The sequence below is a fragment of the Salmo salar genome, chromosome 12 (genome assembly GCF_965601325.2).
Source record: "Salmo salar chromosome 12, fSalSal1, whole genome shotgun sequence".
Classification (NCBI taxonomy): Eukaryota; Metazoa; Chordata; class Actinopteri; order Salmoniformes; family Salmonidae; genus Salmo; species Salmo salar.
The window spans coordinates 8,313,883-8,340,224 of NC_138302.1; the positions used below are offsets into that span (position 1 = coordinate 8,313,883).

The 26,342-nt window shown below is 40.8% G+C and overlaps 1 pseudogene across 1 annotated transcript in view; it reads right to left on the reverse strand.

Annotated features, from left to right (window-relative positions):
- Window positions 1-213: 213 nt before the first annotated feature.
- LOC123725389 (uncharacterized) overlaps window positions 214-26,342 on the reverse strand; it is a 33,832-nt pseudogene continuing 7,703 nt past the window's right edge. Inside the window, exons 4-8 of the transcript XR_014379545.1 lie at window positions 25,157-25,327; window positions 16,067-16,280; window positions 15,511-15,608; window positions 15,204-15,381; window positions 214-2,100 (exon numbers count right to left, since the gene is read on the reverse strand). The product of XR_014379545.1 is annotated as an uncharacterized LOC123725389 (transcript). The remainder of the gene's footprint in view (window positions 2,101-15,203; window positions 15,382-15,510; window positions 15,609-16,066; window positions 16,281-25,156; window positions 25,328-26,342) is intronic.

The window sequence follows — 26,342 nt, forward strand, 5'->3', positions numbered from 1 at the left end:
CCTCGGAAGGACTTTATTTCTACAAGGACGCAGGTGCAAATTGGTTTGCAACACAGGAAGTTACACACAAGAACAGGAGATTATAATAGGACAGTTTCACAAGGTTAGTCACATACTCATTTATGTGGACACATACAATTAATATTCTCCATTACGGAGTCTGAACATTTTAAGGGACATTCCCCCCAGAAATGTTCGGAAACCTGGCAGGTGCCTTGGTGGAAGAGTGGGGTAACATCTCACAGCAAGAACTGGCAAATCAGGTGTAGTCCATGAGGAGATGCACTGCAGTACTTAATGCAGCTGGTGGCCACACCAGATACTGAATGCTACTTTTGATTTTGACCCCCCCTTTGTTCAGGGACACATTATTCAATTTCTGTTAGTCACAAGTCTGTGGAACTTGTTCAGTTTATGTCTCATTTGTTGAATCTTATGTTCATACAAATATTTACGCATGTTAAGTTTACTGAAAATAAAAGCAGTTGACAGTGAGAGGACATTTCTTTTTTGCTTAGTTTACAATTACCATTTTCCATTACAGTCTGTGAACGTTTTCATTTCATTAAACCATCAGTGGGCCAACAATGCAAATGCAAACAATGGAGCAAATGCATCACATCCAAATATCACTTGATTATCTGTCATGCTGGAGGAATGACACCCAGATAAACACACACACAGTCAGAGTTTAAAAAAGGACCATTTAAACACATGGAATCTGATCTACACTATATTCAAACTGACATACTCCATATTCACTTCATGTTTTCTAATAAAAACACAAATATATGTTTCAGTATACTTTGTACAATTCAATTTCATATGGTATAAACAGGTAAACATTCTGAGTGAACAATATAACGGGAGCACTGTGTATGTTCTCTGATGAATTTTAAATCAATGTGATGTGAAATATCAATATACATGCTAGGAGAAGAATGTCTTGTTTCCTGTGAGAATTCTCTCATGACGTTTAAGTGACTGTGATGAGTAATATTTTCCCAAAGTCTGAGCATTTTTATAAGCCTTCTACTCTGTGTGCAGTCTCATGCGTTCTTCCAGGCTTTCTAAATGGGCAAACGCTTTGCACACTGGGAGCATTGGTAAGGCTTCACCCCTGTGTGTATTCTCTCATGTCGTTTCAGACCCTGACCAGATGAAACTCTTTCCACACTGGGAGCAGTGGTAAGGCTTCTCCCCTGTGTGTATCCTCTCATGTTGTTTCAGCTCCCCTGACCAGCTGAAACTCTTTCCACACTGGGAGCAGTGGTAAGGCTTCTCCCCCTGTGTGTATTCTCTCATGTCTTTTCAGGTTCCCTAAAAGCCCAAAACTATTTCCACACTGGGAGCAGTGGTAAGGTTTCTCCCCTGTGTGTATTCTCGCGTGTCTTTTCAGCTCCCCTGGCTGCTTGAAACACTTTCCACACTGGGAACAGTGGTAAGGCTTCTCCTCTGTGTGTATTTTCTCGTGTTGTTTCAGGCCACCTAACCTGCAAAAACTCTTTCCACACTGGGAGCAGTGGTAAGGTTTCTCTCCTGTGTGTATTCTTTCATGTTGTTTCAACTCCCCTGGCCCGCTGAAACTCTTTCCACACTGGGAGCAGTGGTAAGGCTTCTCCCCTGTGTGTATTCTCTCGTGTCTTTTCAGGGCACCTAACCAGTTAAAACTCTTTCCACACTGGGAGCAGTGGTAAGGCTTCTCCCCTGTGTGTATTCTTCCATGTCTTTTCAGGGCACCTAACCGGTTAAAACTCTTTCCACACTGGGAGCAGTGGTAAGGCTTCTCCCCTGTGTGTATTCTCTCATGTCTTTTCAGGTTCCATAAAAGACAAAAACTATTTCCACACTGGGAGCAGTGGTAAGGTTTCTCCCCTGTGTGTATTCTCTCATGTCGTTTCAGCAACTCTGGCCAGATGAAACTCTTTCCACAGTGGGAGCAGTGGTAAGGCTTCTCTCCTGTGTGTATTCTTCCATGTCTTTTCAGGGCACCTAACCAGTTAAAACTCTTTCCTAAATGATTGAAACACTTTCCACAGTGGAGTCGTCTTGCTGGTTTGGACGTCCCTGGCTCTGGTTCCTCTGAGTCAGGTCTTTCTCCTGCCAAAGACAGTGTGTTTAAAAAAAAAAATTGAGACCTGAATGAAACCTCCACATGATAAAACGGCCTTGCTACGAGGGTAAATAATAATCAGATCCCTCAATAACCTCAGGCCAGTTTTAACAATCTTAATGTGATTTTAAAACAAATGTAGAGCTTCCTGGTAACTACTAATAATGTTTACATTACTTATTTTATTAAGTCTGTTTTAGAAGTCAGAACACAAAAACTAAACAGTTCTAGGACATTGAAGACACAGACTTCGCTAGATTCCAATCGCTGTATAATACAGAACGCGTCCTACACACTTCCTTAAACATAAAATAAGTAAAGTAGTAATTTTGTGTGGAAGTCCAAAACTTGTTTTTACGTCAAAGACACAAAGCACATCAAAAAAATCTCCCCGTTGTTGAAAGGGTTCGACACACGCTGTTTAACTTCTTTGGGGTAGGGGGGCAGTATTTTCACGTCCGGATGAAAAGCGTGCCCAGAGTAAACTGCCTGCTACTCAGGCCCAGAAGCTAGGATATGCATATTATTAGTAGATTTGGATAGAAAACATTGAAGTTTCTAAAACGGTTTGAATGATGTCTATGAGTATAACAGAACTCATATGGCAGGCGAAAACCTGAGAAAAATCCAACCAGGAAGTGGGAAATCTGAGGTTTGTAGTTTTTCAAGTGATTGCCTATCCAAAATAGTGAATGGGGAGAGAATAAGAGCTGTTTGAACCAGGTGTCTGGAAAAATGCCATGAGCTCAGTCACGTGCGCGGCCGTGAGAGCGAGCTGAGTTCCTTTTCATTTCTGAAGACAAAGGAATTGTCCGATTGGAATATTATTGAAGATTTATGATAAAAACATCCTAAAGATTGATTCTATACATTGTTTGACATGTTTCTACAAACTGTAATGCAACTTTTTTGACTTTTTGTCTGTACTTAGTGCATGCGCCTTCTGAATTTGGAATAGTGAACTGAACACGCGAACAAAAAGTAGGTATTTGGACATAAATATGGACATTCCGACGAAGATCAAAGGTAAGTGAATATTTATAATGCTATTTCTGACTTTTGTTGACTCCACAACATGGCGAGCATCTGTATGGCTTGTTTTGGTGACTGAGCGCTGTACTCAGATTATTGCAAAGTGTGCTTTCGCCGTAAAGCTTTTTTGAAATCTGACACAGCGGTTACATTAAGGAGAAGTGTATCTTTAATTCTATGCATAACAATTTTATATTTTATCAACGTTTGAGTATTTCTGTAAATTGATGTTTATTTATTTATTTTTATTTCACCTTTATTTAACTTCTCTAGGGCCAGTCGGACGATTTCGTCCCACCTACGTAACAGCCAGTGAAATCCCGTGGCGCGTTATTCAAATACCTTAGAAATGCTATTACTTCAATTTCTCAAACATGTGACTATTTTACACCATTTTAAAGACAAGACTCTCGTTAATCTAACCACACTGTCCGATTTCAAAAAGGCTTTACAACAAAAGCAAAACATTAGATTATGTCAGCAGAGTACCCAGCCAGAAATAATCAGACACCCATTTTTCAAGCTAGCATATAATGTCACAAAAACCCAGAAGACAGCTAAATGCAGCACTAACCTTTGATGATCTTCATCAGATGACAACCCTAGGACATTATGTTATACAATACATGCATGTTTTGTTCAATCAAGTTCATATTTATATCAAAAACCAGCTTTTTACATTAGCATGTGACGTTCAGAACTAGCATACCCCCCGCAAACTTCCGGTGAATTTACTAAAAATGTACTAAATTACTCACGATAAACGTTCACAAAAAGCATAACAATTATTTTAAGAATTATAGATACAGAACTCCTCTATGCACTCGATATGTCCGATTTTAAAATAGCTTTTCGGTGAAAGCACATTTTGCAATATTCTAAATAGATAGCCCGGCATCACAGGGCTAGCTATTTACACACCCAGCAAGTTTAGCCTTCACCAAACTCCGATTTACTATTAGAAAAGTTTGATTACCTTTGGTGTTCTTCGTCAGAATGCACTCCCAGGACTTCTACTTCAATAACAAATGTTGGTTTGGTCCAAAATAATCCATTGTAATATCCAAACAGCGGCGTTTTTGTTCGTGCGTTCAAGACACTATCCGAAAGGGTAAAGAAGGGTGACGAGCACAGCGCATTTCGTGACAAAAAATGTCTAAATATTCCATTACCGTACTTCGAAGCATGTCAACCGCTGTTTAAAATCAATTTTTATGCCATTTTTCTCGTAAAAAAGCGATAATATTCCGACCGGGAATCTGCGTTTAGGTAAAAAGACGAAAGAAAATAAAGCATGGGGTCGACTCGTGCACGCGCCTAAGCCCATTGTCCTCTGATCGGCCACTTGCCAAAAGCGCAAATGTGTTTCAGCCTGGGGCTGCCTCGATATCATTCAGCTTTTTCCCAGGCTCTGAGAGCCTATGGGAGCCGTAGGAAGTGTCACGTTACAGCAAAGATCCTCAGTCTTCAATAAACAGAGACAAGAAGAACAAGATCTTGTCAGAGAAGGCACTTCCTGTAAGGAATCTTCTCAGGTTTTTGCCTGCCATATGAGTTCTGTTATACTCACAGACACCATTCAAACAGTTTTAGAAACTTTAGGGTGTTTTCTATCCAAAGCCAATAATTATATGAATATTCTAGTTACTGGGCAGGAGTAGTAACCAGATTAAATCGGGTACGTTTTTTATCCGGCCGTGTCAATACTGCCCCCTACCCCCAACAGGTTAACCAGGTAGGCAAGTTGAGAACAAGTTCTCATTTATAATTGCGACCTGGCTAAGATGAAGCAAAGCAGTTCGACAACATACAACAACACAGAGTTACACATGGAGTAAAACAAACATATAGTCAATAATACAGTAGAAAAATAAGTCTATATACACAATGTGAGCAAATGAAGTGAGATAAGGGAGGTAAAGGCAAAAAAGGCCATGGTGGCAAAGTAAATACAATATAGCAAGTAAAACACTGGAATGGTAGATTTGTAGTAGAAGAAAGTGCAAAGTAGAAATAGAAATAATGGGGTGCAAAGGAGCTAAATTAATAAAATAAATAAATAAATACAGTAGGGGAAGAGGTAGTTGTTTGGGCTATTTATAGATGGGCTATGTACAGGTGCAGTGATCTGTGAGCTGCTCTGACAGCTGGTACTTAAAGCTAGTGAGGGAGATGTTTGTGTTTCCAGTTTCAGAGACTTTTGTAGTTCGTTCCAGTCATTGACAGCAGAGAACTGGAAGGAGAGACAGCCAAAGGAGGAATTGGCTTTGGGGGTGACCAGAGAGATATACCAGCTGGAGCGCGTGCTACAGGTAGGTGCTGCTATGGTGACCAGTGAACGGAGATAAGGGGGACTTTACCTAGCAGGGTCTTGTAGATGACCTGGAGCCAGTGGGTTTGGCGACGATTATGAAGCGAAGGCCAGCCAACGACAGCGTACAGGTCGCAGTGGTGGGTAGTATTTGGGGCTTTGGTGACAAAATGGATGGCACTGTGATAGGCTGCATCCAGTTTGTTGAGTAGGGTATCGGAGGCTATTTTGTAAATGACATCGCCGAAGTCGAGGATCGGTAGGATGGTCAGTTTTACGAGGGTATGTTTGGCAGCATGAGTTAAGGATGCTTTGTTGCGAAATAGGAAGCCAATTCTAGATTTAACTTTGGATTGGAGATGTTTGATGTGAGTCTGGAAGGAGAGCTTACAGTCTAACCAGACACCTAGGTATTTGTAGTTGTCCACATATTCTAAGTCAGAACCGTCCAGAGTAGTGATGCTGGACAGGCGGGCAGGTGCAGGCAGCGATCGGTTGAAGAGCATGCATTTAGTTTTACTTGTATTTAGGAGCAGTTGGAGGCCACGGATGGAGAGTTGTATGACATTGAAGCTCATCTGGAGGGTTGTTAACACAGTGTCCAAAGAAGGGCCAGAAGTATACAGAATGGTGTCGTCTGTGTAGAGGTGGATCAGACTCACCAGCAGCAAGAGCGACATCATTGCACTTGTCATCTCCCGTCTGAATTACTGCAACTTGCTGTTGGCTGGGCTCCCTGCCTGTGCCATTAAACCCCCACAACTCATCCAGAACGCCGCAGCCCGTCTGGTGTTCAACCTTCCCAAGTTCTCTCACGTCACCCCGCTCCTCCGCTCTCTCCACTGGCTTCCTGTTGAAGCTCGCATCCGCTACAAGACCATGGTTCTTGCCTACGGAGCTGTGAGGGGAACGGCACCTCCGTACCTTCAGGCTCGCATCAGGCCCTACACCCAAACAAGGGCACTGCGTTCATACACCTCTGGCCTGCTCGCCTCCCTACCTCTGAGGAAGCACAGTTCCCGCTCAGCCCAGTCAAAACTGTTCGCTGCTCTGGCACCCCAATGGTGGAACAAGCTCCCTCACGACGCCAGGACAGCGGAGTCAATCACCACCTTCCGGAGACACCTGAAACCCCACCTCTTTACGGAATACCTAGGATAGGATAAAGTAATCTTTCTAACCCCCCCCCCCCCCCCCTAAAAGATTTAGATGCACTATTGTAAAGTGGTTGTTCCACTGGATATCATAAGGTGAATCCACCAATTTGTAAGTCGCTCTGGATAAGAGCATCTGCTAAATGACTTAAAATGTAAAAATGTAAATCATTGATGTATACAGAGAAAAGAGTTGGCCCAAGAATTGAACCCTGTGGCACCCCCATAGAGACTGCCAGAGGTCCGGACAACATGCCCTCCGATTTGACACACTGAACTCTATCAGAGAAGTAGTTGGTGAACCAGGCGATGCAATCATTTGAGAAACCAAGGCTATTGAGTCTGCCGATGAGGATGTGGTGATTGACAGAGTCGAAAGCTTTGGCCAGGTCAATGAATACGGCAGCACAGTATTGTTTCTTATCGATGGCGGTTACGTTATCGTTTAGGACCTTGAGCGTGACTGAGGTGCACCCATGACCAGCTCTGAAACCAGATTGCATAGCGGAGAAGGTGTGGTGGGATTCGAAATGGTCGGTAATCTGTTTGTTCACTTGGCTTTCGAAGACCTTAGAAAGGCAGGGTAGGATAGATACAGGTCTGTAGCAATTTGGGTCAAGAGTGTCCCCTCTGAAGAGGGGGATGACAGCAGCTGTTTTCCAATCTATGGGAATCTCAAACGACATGAAAGAGAGGTTGAACAGGCTAGTAATAGGGGTTGCAATAATTTCAGCAGATAATTTTAGAAAGAAAGGGTCCAGATTGTCTAGCCCGGCTGATTTGTAGGGGTCCAGATTTTGCAGCTCTTTCAGAACATCAGCTGAATGGATTTGGGAGAAGGAGAAATGGGGAAGGCTTGGGCGAGTAGCTGTGGGGGGTGCAGTGCTGTTGACTGCAGTAGGGGTAGCCAGGTGGAAAGCATGGCCAGCCGTAGACCGTAGATAAATGCTTATTGAAATTCTCAATTATAGTGGGTTTATCAGTGGTGACAGAGTTTCCTATCCTCAGTGCAGTGGGCAGTTAGGAGGAGGTGTTCTTATTCTCCATGGACTTTACAATGTCCCAGAACTTTTTTTGAGTTTGTGTTGCAGGAAGCAAATTTCTGTTTGAAAAAGCTGGCCTTGGCTTTTCTAACTGCCTGTGTATATTGGTTTCTAACTTCCCTCAAAAGTTGCATATCACGGGGGCTGTTCGATGCTAATGCAGAACGCCACAGGATGTTTTTGTGTTGGTTAAGGGCAGTCAGGTCTGGGGAGAACCAAGGGCTATATCTGTTCCTGGTTCTAAATTTCTTGAATGGGGCATGCTTATTTAAGATGGTGAGGAAGGCATTTAAAAAAAAAAAAAACAGGCATCCTCTACTGACGGGATGAGGTCAATATCCTTCCATGATACCAGGGCCAGGTCGATTAGAAAGGCTTGCTCGCTGAAATGTTTCAGGGAGCGTTTGACAGTGATGAGTGGAGGTCGTTTGAGCGCTGACCCATTACGGGTGCAGGCAATGAGGCAGTGATCGCTGAGATCTTGGTTGAAAACAGCAGAGGTGTATTTAGAGGGCAAGTTGGTTAGGATGATATCTATGAGGGTGTCAGTGTTTACAGCTTTGGGGTGGTACCTGGTGGGTTCATTAATAATTTGTGTGAGAATGAGGGCATCAAGCTTGGATTGTAGGATGGCTGGGGTGTTAAGCATGTCCCAGTTTAGGTCACCTAGTAGCACGAGCTCTGAAGATAGATGGGGGGCAATCAGTTCACATATGGTGTCCAGAGCACAGCTGGGGGCCAAGGGTGGTCTATAGCAGGCGGCAACGGTGAGAGACTTGTTTTTAGAGAGATGGATTTTTAAAAGTAGAAGTTCAAATTGTTAGGGTACAGACCTGGATAGTAGGACAGAACTCTGCAGGCTCTCTCTGCAGTAGATTGCAACACCGCCCCCTTTGGCCGTTCTATCTTGTCTGAAAACGTTGTAGTTAGGGATGAAGATTTCAGAGTTTTTGGTGGACTTCCTAAGCCAGGATTCAGACACGGCTAGGACATGCGGGTTGGCAGAGTGTGCTAAAGCAGTGAATAAAACAAACTTGGGGAGGAGGCTTCTAATGTTAACCTGTTAGGGCTAGGGGGCAGTATTGACACGGCTGGATAAAAAAACATACCCGATTTAATCTGGTTACCACTCCTACCCAGTAACTAGAATATGCATATACTTATTATATATGGATAGAAAACACCCTACATTTTCTAAAACTGTTTGAATGGTGTCTGTGAGTATAACAGAACTCATTTGGCAGGCAAAACCCTGAGACATTTTCTGACAGGAAGTGGATACCTGATGTGTTGTATTACCTTTAAACCTATCCCATTGAAAAACACAGGGGCTGAGGAATATTTTGGCACTTCCTATTGCTTCCACTAGATGTCACCAGCCTTTACAAAGTGTTTTGAGTCTTCTGGAGGGAGATCTGACCGAACAAGAGCCACGGAACGATGATGGCCCATTAGACACCTGGCGCGCGAGTTCATGTTGGGTACCCTCGTTCCAATACGTTATAAAAGAGTATGCATTCGTCCACCTTGAATATTATTCATGTTCTGGTTAAAAAAGGCCCTAATGATTTATGCTATACAACGTTTGACATGTTTGAACGAACGGAAATATATTTTTTCCCCTCGTTCATGACGAGAAGTCCGGCTGGCTTAGATCATGTGCTAACAAGACGGAGATTTTTGGACATAAATGATGAGCTTTTTTGAACAAAACTACATTCGTTATGGACCTGTGATACCTGGAAGTGACATCTGATGAAGAGAATCAAAGGTAATGGATTATTTACATAGTATTTTCGATTTTAGATCTCCCCAACATGACGTCTAGTCTGTATCGCAACGCGTATTTTTCTGGGCGCAGTGCTCAGATTATTGCAAAGTGTGATTTCCCAGTAAGGTTATTTTTAAATCTGGCAAGTTGATTGCGTTCAAGAGATGTAAATCTATAATTCTTTAAATGACAATATAATATTTTACCAATGTTTTCTAATTTTAATTATTTAATTTGTGACGCTGACTTGACTGCCGGTTATTGGAGGGAAACGATTTCCTCAACATCAATGCCATAGTAAAACGCTGTTTTTGGATATAAATATGAACTTGATAGAACTAAAAATGCATGCATTGTCTAACATAATGTCCTAGGAGTGTCATCTGATGGAGATTGTAAAAGGTTAGTGCATCATTTTAGCTGGTTTTATGGTTTTGGTGACCCTGTCTTTGAATTGATGAAACATTACACACAACTCTTGTAAATGTACTGTCCTAACATACTCTAAATTTATGCTTTCGCCGTAAAACCTTTTTGAAATCGTAAAACGTGGTTAGATTAAGGAGATGTTTATCTTTCAAAGGGTGTAAAATAGTTGTATGTTTGAAAAATTTGAATTTTGACATTTATTTGGATTCAAATTTGCCGCTCTTGAAATGCACCTGCTGTTGATGGAGTGCACCACGGGTGGCACGCTAGCATCCCACCTAGCCCATAGAGGTTAACATGCATGAAACCAAGGCTATTACGGTTACAGAAGTCATCAAAAGAGAGCGCCTGGGGAGTAGGAGTGGAGCTAGGCACTGCAGGGCCTGGATTCACCTCTACATCACCAGAGGAACAGAGAAGGATGAGGATAAGGATACGGCTAAAAGCTATAAGAATTGGTCGTCTGTGATGTCCGGAATAGAGAGAAAAAAGAGCAGGTTTCTGGGGGCGATAAAATAGCTTCAAGGTATAATGTACAGACAAAGGTATTGTAGGATGTGAATACAGTGGAGGTAAACCTAGGCATTTAGTGATGATGAGAGAGATATTGTCTCTAGAAACATTGAAACCAGAAGATGTCATAGCATGTGTGGGTGGAGGAACTGAGAGGTTGGATAAGGTATAATGAGCAGGGCTAGAGGCTCTACAGTGAAATAAGCCAATAAACACTAACCAGAACAGCAATGGACAAGGCATATTGACATTAAGTAGAGGCATGCTTAGCCGAGTGATCAAAGGGTCCAGTGAGAATTAGATAGCTAGCCGAGCCATAGGTAGCAAGCTGGTAGAAGATGGAGGGAGGTCTGTTTTTAGCCACCTCGTGCGTTTCCGTCTGTAGATTAGTGGGGTTCCGTGTGGTAGGGGGGCAAAATAGTTAGTTATAGTGGCCCAAGAAAATTGTCCGATAGACCTATTCAGATAGCAGCCGATAAGACAGCTAACGATTAGCGGGCCGCAGATGAGCATTCAGGTTACATCTCGACGGAGGGGCCAGTTAGATAACTCCCTTGGGCAGATAACGTCGGTGGTCCAGTCGTGAAGGCCCGATGGGGCTCCGCATCGGCAGTAAAACGGGTCCGGATAGGTGATTGTAGCCCAGGAGAGGCTGATGGAACTCTTCAGCTGGCTAGCTCCAGAATAATTTATGTTAACTCCGGGACCGACGTTGCCAATAGTCACTCAGGTAGCAGCTAGCTAGCTGCAAGATCCAGGTGTAAATGTCCAGAGCCTGCGATAGAAATCCGGGGATATGGAGAGAGAAAAGGTCCGGTATGCTCTGGTCTGAGTCGCGCTGTACAAAAACTGGCGATAGCTTTTCGAGCTAATGGATAGCTGAGGACCGCTAACCGTGGCTAGCTGAACTCCAACGTTAGCCAGAGGTTAGCCAGTGCTCATTCACAGGATGTTTTGGAGGTAAAATATTTCTGAACATTACACACCAATGTAAAATGGGTTTTTTTGGGATATAAATATGAACTTTATCGAGCAAAACATACATGTATTGTGTAACATTGAGTCCTGGGAGTGTCATATGAAGAAGATCGTCAAAGGTTAGTGATTCCTTTTAGCTGTATTTCTGGTTTTTGTGACGCCTCTCCTTGCTTGGAAAATGGCTGTGTGGTTTCTCTTGTCTAGGTGCTGTCCTAACATAATCTAATGGTATGCTTTCGCCGTAAAGCCTTTTTGAAATCGGACACTGTGGTTTGATTAACGAGAAGTTTCTTTAAAATGGTGTATAATACTTGTATGTGTGAGCAATTTGAATTATGAGATTTTTGTTGTTTTGAGTTTGGCGCTCTGCTATTTCACTGGCTGTTGGCGAGTGGGACGCTAGCATCCCACATACCCCAGAGAGGTTAAATGGACCAATTTCTTATTTAGATGTTCATAGGTTTTCAACATTTTGACTATTGCTGATTTCATATTTTGGGTAAAGTAAAAAAATAAGGTGAAATATTTTGGGTAGATGTTCCTAAAACTGATAGTAACTACAATAAACAAAAATATAATTGCAACATGTAAAGTGTTGGATGTTTCATGAGCTGAAAAAAAAAACAGATTTCAGAATTTTGTACATCCCAGTTAGTGAACATTTATTCTTTGCCAAGATAATCCATCCACCTGACAGGTGTGGCATATCAAGAAGCTGATTGAACAGCTTGACTATTACACAGGTGCACCTTGTGCTGGGGATAATAAAAGGCCACTCTAAAATGTGCCGTTTTGTCACACAACAATGCCACAAATGTCTCAGAGGGAGCGTGCAATTGGCATGCTGACTGCAGGAATGTCCACTGGAGCTGTTGCCAGGGAATTTAACCTGTCTGGGCTAGGGGGCAGTATTTTCACGTCCGGATAAGAAAACGTACCCGATTTAAACTGGTTACTACTCTTGCCCAGAAACGAGTCTGTGTAGAGGTGGATAGAAAACACTCTGAAGTTTCTAAAACTGTTTGAATGGTGTCTGTGAGTACACAGAACTCATATGGCAGGCAAAACCCAGAGAAAATTCCAAGCAGGAAGTGGCCTGTCTGAGAATTTGTAGTTCTTTTGATTCTCTATCGAAACTACAGTATCTGTGGGGTTACGTAGCACTTTCTAAGGCTTCCATTGGCTCTCTAAAGCCTTCAGAAAGCGGATTGAGGCGTCTCCTGTCTCTGGGCAGAGTATAGTAGCTCAGTTTCTCAGTGGTCTGCCTGGTGACAAAGAGATTGGCTATAACCGTTCACGCGACCACGCTGTTTTATCTTTTCCTCTTTGAATGAATACACTATTGTCCGGTTGGAATATTAGCGCTATTTTACGAGAAAAATACCATAAAAATTGATTTTAAACAGCGTTTGACATGCTTCTAAGTACGGTAATGGAACATTTAGATTTTTTTTGTCTCGCAATGCGCTCGCGCATTACCCTTTGGGTAGTGACCTGAACGTACGAACAAAACGGAGGTATTTGGACATAACTATGGATTATTTGGAACAAAAACAACATTTCTTGTGGAAGTAGCAGTCCTGGGAGTGCATTCTGACGAAGATCAGCAAAGGTAATACCATTTTTCTAATACTAATTCTGAGTTTAGTGTGCACCGAACTTGGCGGGTGTCAAAATAGCTAGCCGTGATGGCTGAGCCATGTACTCAGAATATTGAAAAATGTGCTTTCGCCAAAAAATCTGACATAGCGATTGCATAAAGGAGTTCTGTATCTATAATTCTTAAAATAATGATGTATTTTGTCAACGTCTATGATGAGTAATTTAGTAAATTCACCGGAAGTTTTTGGTGGGAATACATTTTCTGAACATCACACCCCAATGTAAAAAGCAGTTTTTTGATATAAATATGAACTTGATTGACAAAACATGCATGTATTGTATAACATAATGTCCTAGGAGTGTCATCTGATGAAGATCAAAGGTTAGTGCTTCATTTAGCTGTGCTTTGGGTTTTTGTGACATATATGCTTGCTTGGAAAATGGCTGTGTGATTATTTTTGGCTATGTACTCTCCTAACATAATCTAATGTTTTGCTTTCGCTGTAAAGCCTTTTTGAAATCGGACAACGTGGTTAGATTAACGAGAGTCTTATCTTTAAAATGGTGTAAAATAGTCCTATGTTTAAAAAATGTAAATTATTGCATTTTTTAGGTTTTTGTATTTCGCGCCACGCTGTTCCACTGGCTGTTGAATAGAGTGGGACGGTCACTTCCCACCTAGCCCAGAGAGGTTAATGTACAGTGCCAGCCAAATGTTTGGACACCTACTCATTCAAGGGTTTTTCTTTATTTTTACTATTTTCTACATTGTAGAATATTAGTGAAGACATCAAAACTATTAAAAACACATATGGAATAACGTAGTAACCACAAGTGTTAATTTCTTATGGCTGGGTGGCAGTATTGAGTAGCTTGGATGACTGACGTGCCCAGAGTAAACTGCCTGCTACTCAGGCCCAGAAGCTAAGATATGCATATTATTAGTAGATTTAGATAGAAAACACTCTGAAGTGTCTAAAACTGTTTGAATGCTGTCTGTGAGTATAATAGAACTCATATGGCAGGCAAAAACCTGAGAAAAAATCCAACCAGGAAGTGGGAAATCTGAGGTTTGTAGTTTTTCAAGTCTTTTCCTATCCAATATACAGTGTCTGTGGTGTCCTATTGCACTTCCTAAGGCTTCCACTAAATGTCAACAGTCTTTAGAACCTTGTTTCATGCTTCTACTGTGAATGGGGAGAGAATAAGAGCTCGAAGAGTCAGGTGTCCCAAAATAAGGCATGAGTTCAGCCATGCGCGCGCCCGTGAGAGGTAGCTGAGTTCCATTGCATTTCTGAAGACAAAGGAATTCTCCGGTTGAAACCTTATTGCAGATTTATGATAAAAACATCCTAACGATTGATTCTATACATCGTTTGACATGTTTCTACGAACTGTAATGGAATTTTTTGAGTTTTCGTCTGGCCTGAGCGTCGTGAATTTGGATTTGTGAACTGAAGGCGCGAACAAAAAGGAGGTATTTGGACATAAAGGATGAACTTTATCGAACAAAAGAAACATTTATTGTGGAACTGGGATTCCTGGGAGTGCATTCTGATGAAGATCACAAGGTAAGTGAATATTTACAATGCTATTTCTGACTTCTGTTGACTCCAACATGGCGGATATTGTATGGCTTGTTTTTGTGTCTGAGCGCCGTACTCAGATTATAGCATGGTGTGCTTTTTCGGTAAAGCTTTTTTGAAATCTGACATAGCGGTTGCATTAAGGAGAAGTTGATCTAAAGTTCCATGCATAACACTTGTAATTTCATCAACGTTTATGATGAGTATTTCTGTAAATTGATACAAAATCACCGGATGTTTTGGAGGCAAAACTTTTGACCAGTAGTGTAGAATAATATATCTGTAGATCAGATGTTAATGAAGCAATACAGACCACATTGAAGTGTCTTGAGTTTAGTTTGTGTGTTCTAGAGTCTTGTAAAGACAGGGGGGTTTGACTGGGACAGGCAATGTAACATCCATAATGTTTTGAGAAAATGTTTTTGTAAAACATGCACCTTACATCAGATCATCTTGAAACTTTCTAAATCTAACTTTCATCAAGGTTTTATATGGTCTATTGGCTTCTCTCTTTTCATTGGCAGAATCCTTTTTCAGTGTTATGATATTCATAACATCCATATCCACCAGTCTATCTTCCTGTCAACTAACAGAACTCTGCTGGTTGTCCTGGTAACAGATACCAGTGGGCAGATCTATTGTATTTCTTCAAACTAAACTACAGCACTTACTTTGATGAGTCAAATCTGATCCTTTCTTCTCTTCTCCTCCGCTCACAGTTCCACTCTGCGCCGTTGTTTTCCTGCAGTCCACCAGCAGCACAGACAACCTCTTCATACCCAGCAGTAAAGTGATACCGGGAGAGGCACGACACGGGGACTCCAGGAGAGAGGAAGGGCTAGCGTTGTCCTGGTAACCATAAAGAGGGGACACAGACACATAACATTATGAATGTTGATGTCACTGTTGTCATGAAGTGCTTTACAGAAACCCAGCCCAGATAGAGCAAGCTGTATGCTAGACCAGACCAAGCTGTACCATCTGGTGTTCTGATCTGGAGAGACTCTTCTCTGCCTCGTCAGCATCAGGATGTTGTTGAGGCTCCCCAGAGGATCCACGATAGTCATTTCTCTCTCCTGTGTGAACGAGAACATCAAACCGATTGTAAACCCATGACCATCTATTGCAATCATAGTCTTACAAGTGGCATGAATATGTCTAAAAAGGGCCTAAAAAGGCCACTTTCATCATGATTTTGTAAAACATTGTTTGTTTTGCAAATGTAAAGGGTCATTTAAACGGAATGGATGCTTTTACGTCCCTTTGATATTTTAAGTAGAAATTATGCACCAATATTGAATTTTAAAAGCCTGTTATATTAGATGAGATGAACTTTAATGAAGACCACATGGAGAATGAGAATTCAATACATCGAAGTCCCCAAAAAATATGTACCAATGGCAGATTGTCCCTTAAACAATTCCTACAGTAGTGAACAACATATTCAAGTGTAGAACTTCAGTAGAATGCCCCTTTAAAACAACACATTAGTTCTACAACTGCATAGTGTCCCTGTTTTTAAGACAGTACTCACTGGTGGTAATCCGATCTTCAGCCTCCTCCTCCTTTTTCACTTCCAAAACGTCTTCCTCCTCTTTTATTGAGATAGCCTCCTCTTCCTCTTTTGCTCTAAAAGGTTCTTCCTCTTCTTTCATTACATTCTCTTCTTTCAATGTGATAGCCTCCTCTTCCTCCTTTTTCATCCTGAAAGCTTCTTCGTCTCCTTTCACCAGAGCTTCTTTCTCCGTCTAGTTTATTGACCTCATGCTCCGGTCGATTAGACTAGTGCAGTATCAATTTAACACATTTACTAATTTAACAAGCAAATTACGTTTAAATTAACTAGTAGATAGGTAAACAGAATTATGTTGAAAACACTAATGGTAATATACACAAGATTGGTCTAAAGAGCTTCAATGTTTCGGTTGTATGTTCACTAGCAAACCACCACGTTGGTTGAATCAGAAGCCTTTTGTCGCTGTTGAAGAAGCCTCCTGTCCGTCCACTAGATTATACGTCATGCAAGAAGCGTCACCTGAAATACTCATATCGCCATCTGCTGACTGGAGTGGGTAAAGCAGATTGGAAAAATATTAATTACAATGTTTATTCTAGCGAACAATGTCATAAGAAGTCATTTAAAAACAACCAGATGTTGTTTTCTCTTACCTCTTACAGCCAATACTTTCCTCCAGGGCTGACCTGCCCATTAGGCAGGATTAGGTGACAGATTAAAGAGTATTCATTTTTTTGTCATAGTTATATTGAACCCACTGCCTGCAAGCCGTTGTTAAATTTGCCTAAGTGATTTGTATTTTCCTTAAACTTTCTGAAGAGGAAATGTCCCTGTCTGAGTGCATTTGTCTACCACTATGTGTAGCTGTTGCTAATGACAACCATCTTCTGGTTGATAGAAAAGCTTTCCCAAAAACCTTGTCAATTAAATGTTAACTTCAAAGTAGTTTATGCCTACCTGGCAGAATGATATCATGATTATTTGCATCAATCCAGTTGTGATTTGTTCAGCAAACTCTGCAATCACATGTGTGCTACAGAGATACCACTTACCAAGCAAGGCTCTTGCTGGTGCCACTTGAATTAAAGGGTATCTACATCCCAAAATGAAAATGTCTTAGATTTTTCTCAGACTTCAAAAGTGGTCTCCTGATGTGGTTTAAGTATTGTTGAGGACTTAGAACATCCAATGTTGTTGTTTTTCTATTAACAGTGTGATTTAGAGAGAAAAACAGAAAAACAGGGACAAATCAGAAACCTGGAAAAACTAAACGGAGAAAATGGAATTAGGTAAAAAAAAGAGAAAAGAAAACAGATTAGATAGAGATGTTATATACAGATAGAGATGTTATAGGGCCCTAAATAATCTATACATTTCTCTCATTACTGGATTATCTAGGGATACTGTAGAGTAACAGCTGTAGCCTGAAGTGACCTTTAACCTCCCTGATCCTCAATACTTCTTCCACTGGATCAAAGCTTCAGCCAAGTAGGATACATGATAGCGGCAACACATGGAGCTGGGTTGGATATAGTCATGGTAGGATACATGATAGTGGAAACACATGGAGCTGGGTTGGATATAGTCATGGTAGGATACATGATAGTGAAAACACATGGAGTAGGGTTGGATATAGTCATGGTAGGATACATGATAGCGGCAACACATGGAGCTGGGTTGGATATAGTCATGGTAGGATACATGATAGTGGCAACACATGGAGTAGGGTTTGATATAGTCATGGTAGGATACATAATAGTGGTAACACATGGAGTTGGGTTGGATATAGTCATGGTAGGATACATGATAGTGGCAACACATGGAGTAGGGTTTGATATAGTCATGGTATGATACATGATAATGGCAACACATGGAGTTGGGTTGGATATAGTCATGGTAGGATACATGATAGTGGCAACACATGGAGTAGGGTTGGATATCGTCATGGTAGGATACATGATAGTGGTAACACATGGAGTTGGGTTGGATATAGTCATGGTAGGATACATGATAGTGGAAACCCATGGAGTAGGGTTGAATATAGTCATGGTAGGATACATGATAGTGGAAACACATGGAGTTGGGTTGGATATAATCATGGTAGGAGAAATGATAGTGGAAACACATGGAGTTGGGTTGGATATAATCATGGTAGGATATATGATAGTGGAAACACATGGAGTTGGGTTGGATATAGTCATGGTAGGATACATTGAGCGGCAAGATGTTCTTTACCATTTGGTCATCAGATTTGCCACCAATGCTCCTTATAGGAAACCTCACTGCACTCTATACTCCTCTGTAAACTGGTTATCTCTGTCTTCCAGTCACAAGACCCACTGGTTTAATGCTTATTTATAAAAACCCTCTTAGGCTTCACTCCCCCCCCTATCTAAGATATCTACTGCAGCACTCATCCTCCACATACAACACCCGTTCTGCCAGTCACATTCTGTTAAATGTTCCCAAAGCACACACATCCCTGGGTCGCTCCTCTTTTCAGTTCGCTGCAGCTAGCGACGGGAACAAGCTGCAAAAAAACACTCAAACTGGACAGTTTTATCTCCATCTCTTCATTCAAGGACTCAATCATGGACACTATTAATGACAGTTGTGGCTTCTTCGTGTGATGTATTGTTGTCTCTACCTTCTTGATCTTTGTGCTCTTGTCTGTGCCCAATAATGTTTGTACCTTGTTGTGCTGCTACCATGTTGTGTTTCTACCATGTTGTGTTTCTGCCATGTTGAGTTTCTACCATGTTGTGCTGCTACCATGTTGTTGTTATGTTGTGTTGCTACCATGTTGTTGTTATGTGGTGGTGCTACCATGTCGTGTTCCTACCATGTTGTGCTTCTACCATGTTGTTGTTATGTTGTGTTTCTACCATGTTGTGTTGCTGACATGTTGTGCTGCTACCATGTTGTTGTTATGTTGTGATGCTACCATGTTGTTGTCATGTGGTGTTGCAGACATGTTGTGTTGCAACCATGTTGTGTTGCTTCCATGTTGTGCTTCTACCATGTTGTGCTGCTACCATGTTGTTGTCATGTTGTGTTGCTACCATGTTGTTGTCATGTGGTGTTGCAACATGTAATAATAACATATGTGATTTATATACATTTCTTTAGTAATAAAACATGAGTGACATAATTTAGTATTTAATATTACATAGTAAACTTTATTAATTGTAATATGTATGTTTAAATGTATGTTCTAAAGTTTTTGAATAAAATAAAAGGTTTGAAAGAAAATGTAATTGTCAATGAATTAAATCTTTCTCAAATTCAAATTCAAGCTGCTTTATTGGTATGAAAAACATTGTGTCAATATTGCCAAAGCAACAATGTATACAATATACATTGTAATACAATTATAAACAATAACAAATAATATAAAATGGCATTAAATAATAATACAAAATTAAATATAAAAATAATAACAATAGAATAGTAGTAAAATAATAGTAAAATAGTAGAGTGTAATAAATATAAAACTCTAAATATGGAAAATGAATCTATAACTAAGTTATAACTAAATAACGGTCATCTTCACCATTACATCAGTACTACAACTACTATCATCATTACCACTACTACCACCACCACCATCACTAAACTGCTATCATTACCACCCATACCACTACTATTTGGAATGATAAACAACAACAATAATAATAGTAATAACAATAATAGTAATAATAAGTAAGTTACTGCTTACTATGCAGATGTTATTATTCAGTGTCCCTCATGCTATGGCAGGCAAATACATATTTGGCTGCAAGAGGAGCCATTGCTCCTTCGCCCATGAGTATTTTTAGTTTTTCGTCTGGGTTTAATAAGTTCAAATGTGGAATAAATGTAGTCATTTCTGTGAATAAGGAATCTCTTTGTGAGGAATATTTATCACAGTAAAGGAGAAAGTGCATCTCTGTCTCTACCTCCCCTGTCGTGCAGTGACCACATACACGCTCCTCTTTGGGTAGCCATGTCTTTTTATGTCTGCCGGTCTCAGCCTGTACTTGATAAGGATCTGTCTCTGCTTCGTATCTCTGACAGAGTAGAGATAATCAGCCAATTCATATTCTCTGTTTAGGGTCAGATAGCAATTTAGTCGGCTTTGGGATTTTGTTTAGTTTTTCCAATGTTGTAAATATGAGTCCTTTGATTGGTTCATGATTTTGTTTATTTGAATTCTTTCTTTTGAAGCAGTGCTGGTGTCAGCTTGGTTGGTGAGGTCCAACACCAGCTGACTGAGAGGGCTCATTTCTGGGCTCAGCTCTTGGGTTCGGAGTGCTTTAAATTGCAGACTTGAATTTGGACTTGAATTTAGATGTAGCCAACATTTTAATGATCTTTTCTGTATTTTCATTATTACTGGAAAGCGGCCCAATTCTGCCCTACATGCATTAGTTGGTGTATTTCTCTGGACTTGTAGGATTTTCCGACAGAATTCTGCATGTAGGGCTTCAATTGGATGTTTGTCCCACATTTTAAAGTCCAGTTTATTGAGTGGCCCCCAAACCTCACTTCCGTAAAGAGCTATTAGTAGGATTACACTGTCAAATATTTTGGTCCAAATTCTAATTGGGATGTTGATTTTGAATAATTTCATTTTTATTGCACACAATGCTCTGCGGGCTTTTTCTTTGAGTGCATTCACTGCCACATTAAAGTTTCCCGATGCAGATATGGTCAGACCAAGGTAGGTGTAATTTTTAGTGTGTTCAATGATGGTGTTGTTCAGGGTGAATTTATATTTGTTTCTGACATCTGGTTTTCTTTTGGAAGATCATGATTTTCATTTTTTGGAAATTTACTGCCAGGGCCCAATTATGGCAATATTGCTCTAGAATATTAATGTTCTGTTGAAGACCTTCTTTGGTTGGTGATAGAAGTACCAAGTCATCAGCATATAGCAGGTATTTCACCTCTGTGTCAAATAGTGTGAGTCCTGGGGCTGGAGATGGTCCAACATGTCTGCTAATTCATTGATATAAATGTTGAAAAGGTTTGGACTCAAACTGCAGCCTTGTCTCACACCTCGACATTGTGAAAATAATTCTGTTCTTTGGTTTTTTATTTTTATTGCACATTATGTTTGATTGATGGTAGTAAACTTTCTCTATAGCCTGAGGGACACTGAGTATCTATGTCTCCACGACACCATGTTTCCAGTAGGATTATGATGTCCTGTCCCTAGGGCGGGAAGGATCTATGAACCATAGAGAACTGGTACTGTACTTCTCTGAAGGACAGTGTTCTGTCCGACCCTGGAGTAGTGATCAGAGCTGTGTTGTGATGGGCCAGGTCCAATAGAGCTGAGTTGTGATGGGCCAGGTCCAGTAGAGCTGTGTTGTGATGGGCCAGGTCTAGTCGTGCTGTACTGAGGCGGGTCTGGTCTGGTAAATCTGTGTTGTGATGGGACGGGTCTAGTAGAGCTGTGTTGTGATGGGCCTGGTCTAGTAGAGCTGTGTTGTGATGGGCCTGGTCTAGTAGAGCTGTGTTGTGATGGGACGGGTCTAGTCGTGCTGTCCTGAGGCGGGTCTGGTAAATCTGTGTTGTGTTGGGCCTGGTCTAGTAGAGCTGTGCTGTAATAAGCCGTGTCTGGCTCTTTTCTCCTGGGGATGGTGGAGGTACTGTTGTTTCAGAATGTGGGGCGGGGGACCTCTGTTGCTGAGGTGATGGGTGTGTGGGTCCCTGCCAAGTGTTGCATTTTTTAGGTCCTTGGCAAAGGTTCTGATACTGTCCTGATCAAGATGTACATTATCGTATAAGTGTTGACATGTCAGAGTGGGGACGTGAGCCGTTCTGACGTTGAGCAGTGAGGCACAGTCCACAGTGATCTGTTGATTTATTTTGTTGATCAACTGTCCTGGGAAGTCTTTTCTTGGTAGGATGTCTCAGTCTTTGAAAGGGTCATTTATCTCTCTCTATCTCTCCCTCTCTCTCCCCCTTGACTGGGAATGTTAAGGGTGAAGAAGTTGTGAATCTCGGGGGGCCCTTGCACACAGGAGAACAATATGTACACAAAATAACTGACAACCTGGACCCCCAGGTGTCTTTCAAAACATCTGTTTTACTAACGACCTAAACAGATCATTTTTACCCTTTTAAAAATAGTTATAGGGGAGATGTCTGGGGGATGTCTCAGTCTTTGAAAGGGTCATTGTAATATTTAAGATGTCCCCTTTACTGATGACCTAAACAGATACATTTTACCCCCCATAAAAGAGTGTCCGAGGGATGTCTCAGTCAACCCCCCCAAAAAAGCCCCAGAGGCCTCACACCATCCTCTTTGAAAGGTTTATTGTACTCTTTAACTATGCTTCCTTTACTGACGACCTAAACAGATCACTTTTACCCTTTAAAAATAGTTGTCAGCTATCCAGATTTAATGGTCAAGTGGTTGTGAACCTAGAGGGGCCCTTGCAGACATGTTGTGTTTAGGTAAACATATGTTTTCTGTTTATGATGGAATAAATGATTGAGAGGATGTAGACCACAAAAAAATAAAAGATAATTGTAGTCTTTAACGATGTGCCCTTTACTAATGACATAAACAAATCATTTTACCCCATGAATATCCTTTTACTGCAGGGGGCTAAATCGGGGGCCTTCAATGCTGCAGAAATGTTTTACCCTTCCCCAGATCTGTGCCTCAACACAATCCTGTCTCGAAGCTCTACGGACAATTCCTTCAACCTCATGCCTAGGTTTTTGCTCTGACATGCACTGTTAACTGTGGGACCTTATATAGACAGGTGTGTGCCTTTCCAAATCATGTCCAATCAATTGAATTTACCACAGGTGGACTCCAATCAAGTTGTAGAAACATGTCATGGATGATCAATGGAAACAGGATGCACCTTAGCTCAATTTCGAGTCTCATAGCAAAGGGTCTGAATACTTATGTAAATCATTTTTTTGAGTTTAATACATTTGCAAAAATGTATAAAAACCTTGTTTCCGCTTTGTCATTATGGGGTATTGTGTGTAGATTGCTGAAGAAATTGTTTAATTTAATCCATTTTAGAATAAGGCTGTAATGTAACAAAATGTTTAAAAAGTCAAGGGGTCTGAATACTTTCCAAAGAAACTGTAAGTGAATGAGGAGAGAGCATCATTGCTATATTCTAATTAAAATCATTGACCCATAAGAGAACACATGACCAAAGCAATGCGTGACCCATATAGAATTAAAACAACATTCATCTTAATGAGAAATAGAATCTAATAAACAAATGTTTGCATAATCAAAGACATGAAAACTGGTGGAAACATTGTATTTAGCTAGGATTTCATAAGGTCAGGAAGGTAACTGAGAATAACAATAGACAATAGTTATTGTTGCTAGTTTAGGGATGAAGATAGTGAAGGTTCATCAATGTTAAAGATGTTTTTTAATTTGACGTGGAAACAGCCTTTATTCAACCAGTGGGAGGCTTGTAAATGCCCACAGGAAAGTGGAATGTGTCATGCCCTGACCATAGAAAGCCCTTGGTTCTCTATGGTATAGTAGGTCAGGGCGTGACTGGGGGTGTTCTATGTTGTTTATTTCTATGTTGGTGTGCTTGGTATGGTTCCCAATCAGAGGCAGCTGTTTAGCGTTGTCTCTGATTGGGGATCATATTTAGGCAGCCATTTCCCCATTGTGTTTTGTGGGATCTTGTTTTTGTGTAGGTGCCTGTTAGCACTTCACTCTCTTCACGTTTTGTTTGATCATTTATTGTTTTTGTATTTTGCTGAAGTTTCACATTATAATAAAGATGTGGAACGCTACTCACGCTGCGCTTTGGTCCAATCATTACGACGAACGTGACAGAATGTGAGGAAGTCTTCATTGCGACAATCATGAAACAGCAATCCGTGGGAGAGTTGTGGTAGATATTATAAGGATCTGCTGGAGTCCAAGTCAAACCAAGATTCTTTATTTCTGAGCTCAGAGAGAATAACAGAGCTTGGTATTTTATAAGGATCCCCATTAGCTGTTGCAAAAGCAGCAGCTACTCTTCCTGGGGTCCACACAAAACATGACACATAATACAGCACATCAATAGACAAGAACAGCTCAAGGACAGAACTACATACATTTTGTAAAAGGCACACGTGGCCTACATATCAATGCATACACACAAACTATCTAGGTCAAATAGGGGAGAGGGGTTGTGCCGTGAGGTGTTGCTTTATCTGTTTTTTGAAACCAGGTTTGCTGTTTATTTGAGCAATATGAGATGGAAGGAAGTTCCATGCAATAAGGGCCCTATATAATACTGTACACTTTCTTGAATTTGTTCTGGAAACTTGGGGACTGTGAAAAAAACCCTGGTGGCATGTCTGGTGGGATAAGTGTGTGTGTCAGAGCTGTGTGTAAGTTGACTTGTAAGAACTTTGATGATATACATTTACATTTTTTACATTTTAGTCATTTAGCAGACGCTCTTATCCAGAGCGACTTACAGTAGTGAATACATACATTTCATTTTCATTTCATGCATTTTTTTTTCTACTGGCCCCCCGTGGGAATCGAACCCACAACCCTGGCGTTGCACACACCATGCTGGCGTTGCAAACACCATGCTCTACCAACTGGGCCAACAATGCAAATGTCAACAATGGAGCAAATGCATCACATCCAAATATCACTTGATTATCTGTAGTGCTGGAGGAATGACACACCCAGATAAACACAGTCAGAGTTTAAAAATGGACCATTTAAACACATGGGTTCTGATCTACTTTATATTCAAACTGACAGACTCAATATTCAATTCATGTTTTCTAATAGAAACATACAAATATATGTTTGAGTATTCTTTGTACAATTCAATTTCATATGGTAAAAACAGGTAAACACATTATTGGTCAACAATATAAGACAACGGGAGCACTGTGTAGGTTCTCTGATTAATTTTAAGTCAATTTGATGTGAAATAGCAATTTACACACTAGGATAAGTAAATATTCTCTCTCCTGTGTGGATTCTCTCATGACGTTTAAATGACTGTGATGAGTAATATGTTTTCCCACAGTCTGAGCTTTCGTAAGCCTGGGCAAAAGCTTTGCACACTGGGAGCATGTAAGTCTTTCTCCCCTGTGTGTATTCTCTCATGTATTTTCTGAGTCCCAAACATTGTAAATCGCTTTCCACACTGGGAGCAGTGGTAAGGCTTCTCCCGTGTGTATTTTCTCGTGTTGGTTCAGGTGTCCTTTCTGGTTAAAACTCTTGCCGCACTGGGAGCAGTGGTAAGGCTCCTCCCGTGTGTAATCTCTCGTGTCGTTTCAGCTCTCAAAAGTGGTTACAAGTAATATGTTTACTGTAGTTCAGATAGAGCCTGATCAACAGCGGGCAATATAGTACACAACTGTATCGTCTGTATGCAGGTAACAGTTTATTATGACAAAACAACATTGTTAATTTATACAATATAGTTGTTTATTAGACATTCTAACATATAACCCAATGCCTAGGTACTAAAGATTTTATATGCAACATTTGAACAACAATTTTGACCACCCTTGGGTTATGATGTATATGACATGACAAGATACATTGGCTACTTTAGTAATCTTTTTTTATTGACATGTTTATAATCCAAAAGTATGTTTTCAGACAGGAGGGAAATACTGTTTATGTCAAACTGTAGAAAACAAGAACCTTTGGTGAATCAAGGACTCCCTGATATTTTATATACTACACACGTCCAGAAGGCTGGTTCTGACAATAAACTTTTCCATTTCAAACGAGGCTGTCAAGACAGGACCGTACTGTAGTACTACACTATAACACTGTTATGTACTACTAATGTACTAGTATCTAAGATGTTAAGGAATATCTACAAGGGGAACATGTACACAATATAACACATTCCCACAGCATCTAAGGCTGCATATACTGACACTGACATTGTATTTTGTTATGTGACAGTAGCATAAGTATACAGAACCAGTCAAAAGTTTGGACACACCTACTCATTCAAGGATTTTTCTTTATTTTTCTTATTTTCTACATTGTAGAATAATATATGAAGACATCAAAACCATGAAATAGCAGTGAGTCCTATTACCAGTCAGGTAGGAAGTAGCAGTGAGTCCTATTACCAGTCAGATAGGAAGTAGCAGTGAGTCCTATTACCAGTCAGGTAGGAAGTAGCAGTGTCAACACTGCCAAGTGGCTGGGATGTCCTCCACTGAGTCAACAGTCCTCTCCACCATAAACACCTCTACCACCGTCTGTTGTCTGCACACCTCTGACCAGATCAAATCAAATGTTATTGGTCTCATACACATTTCTACA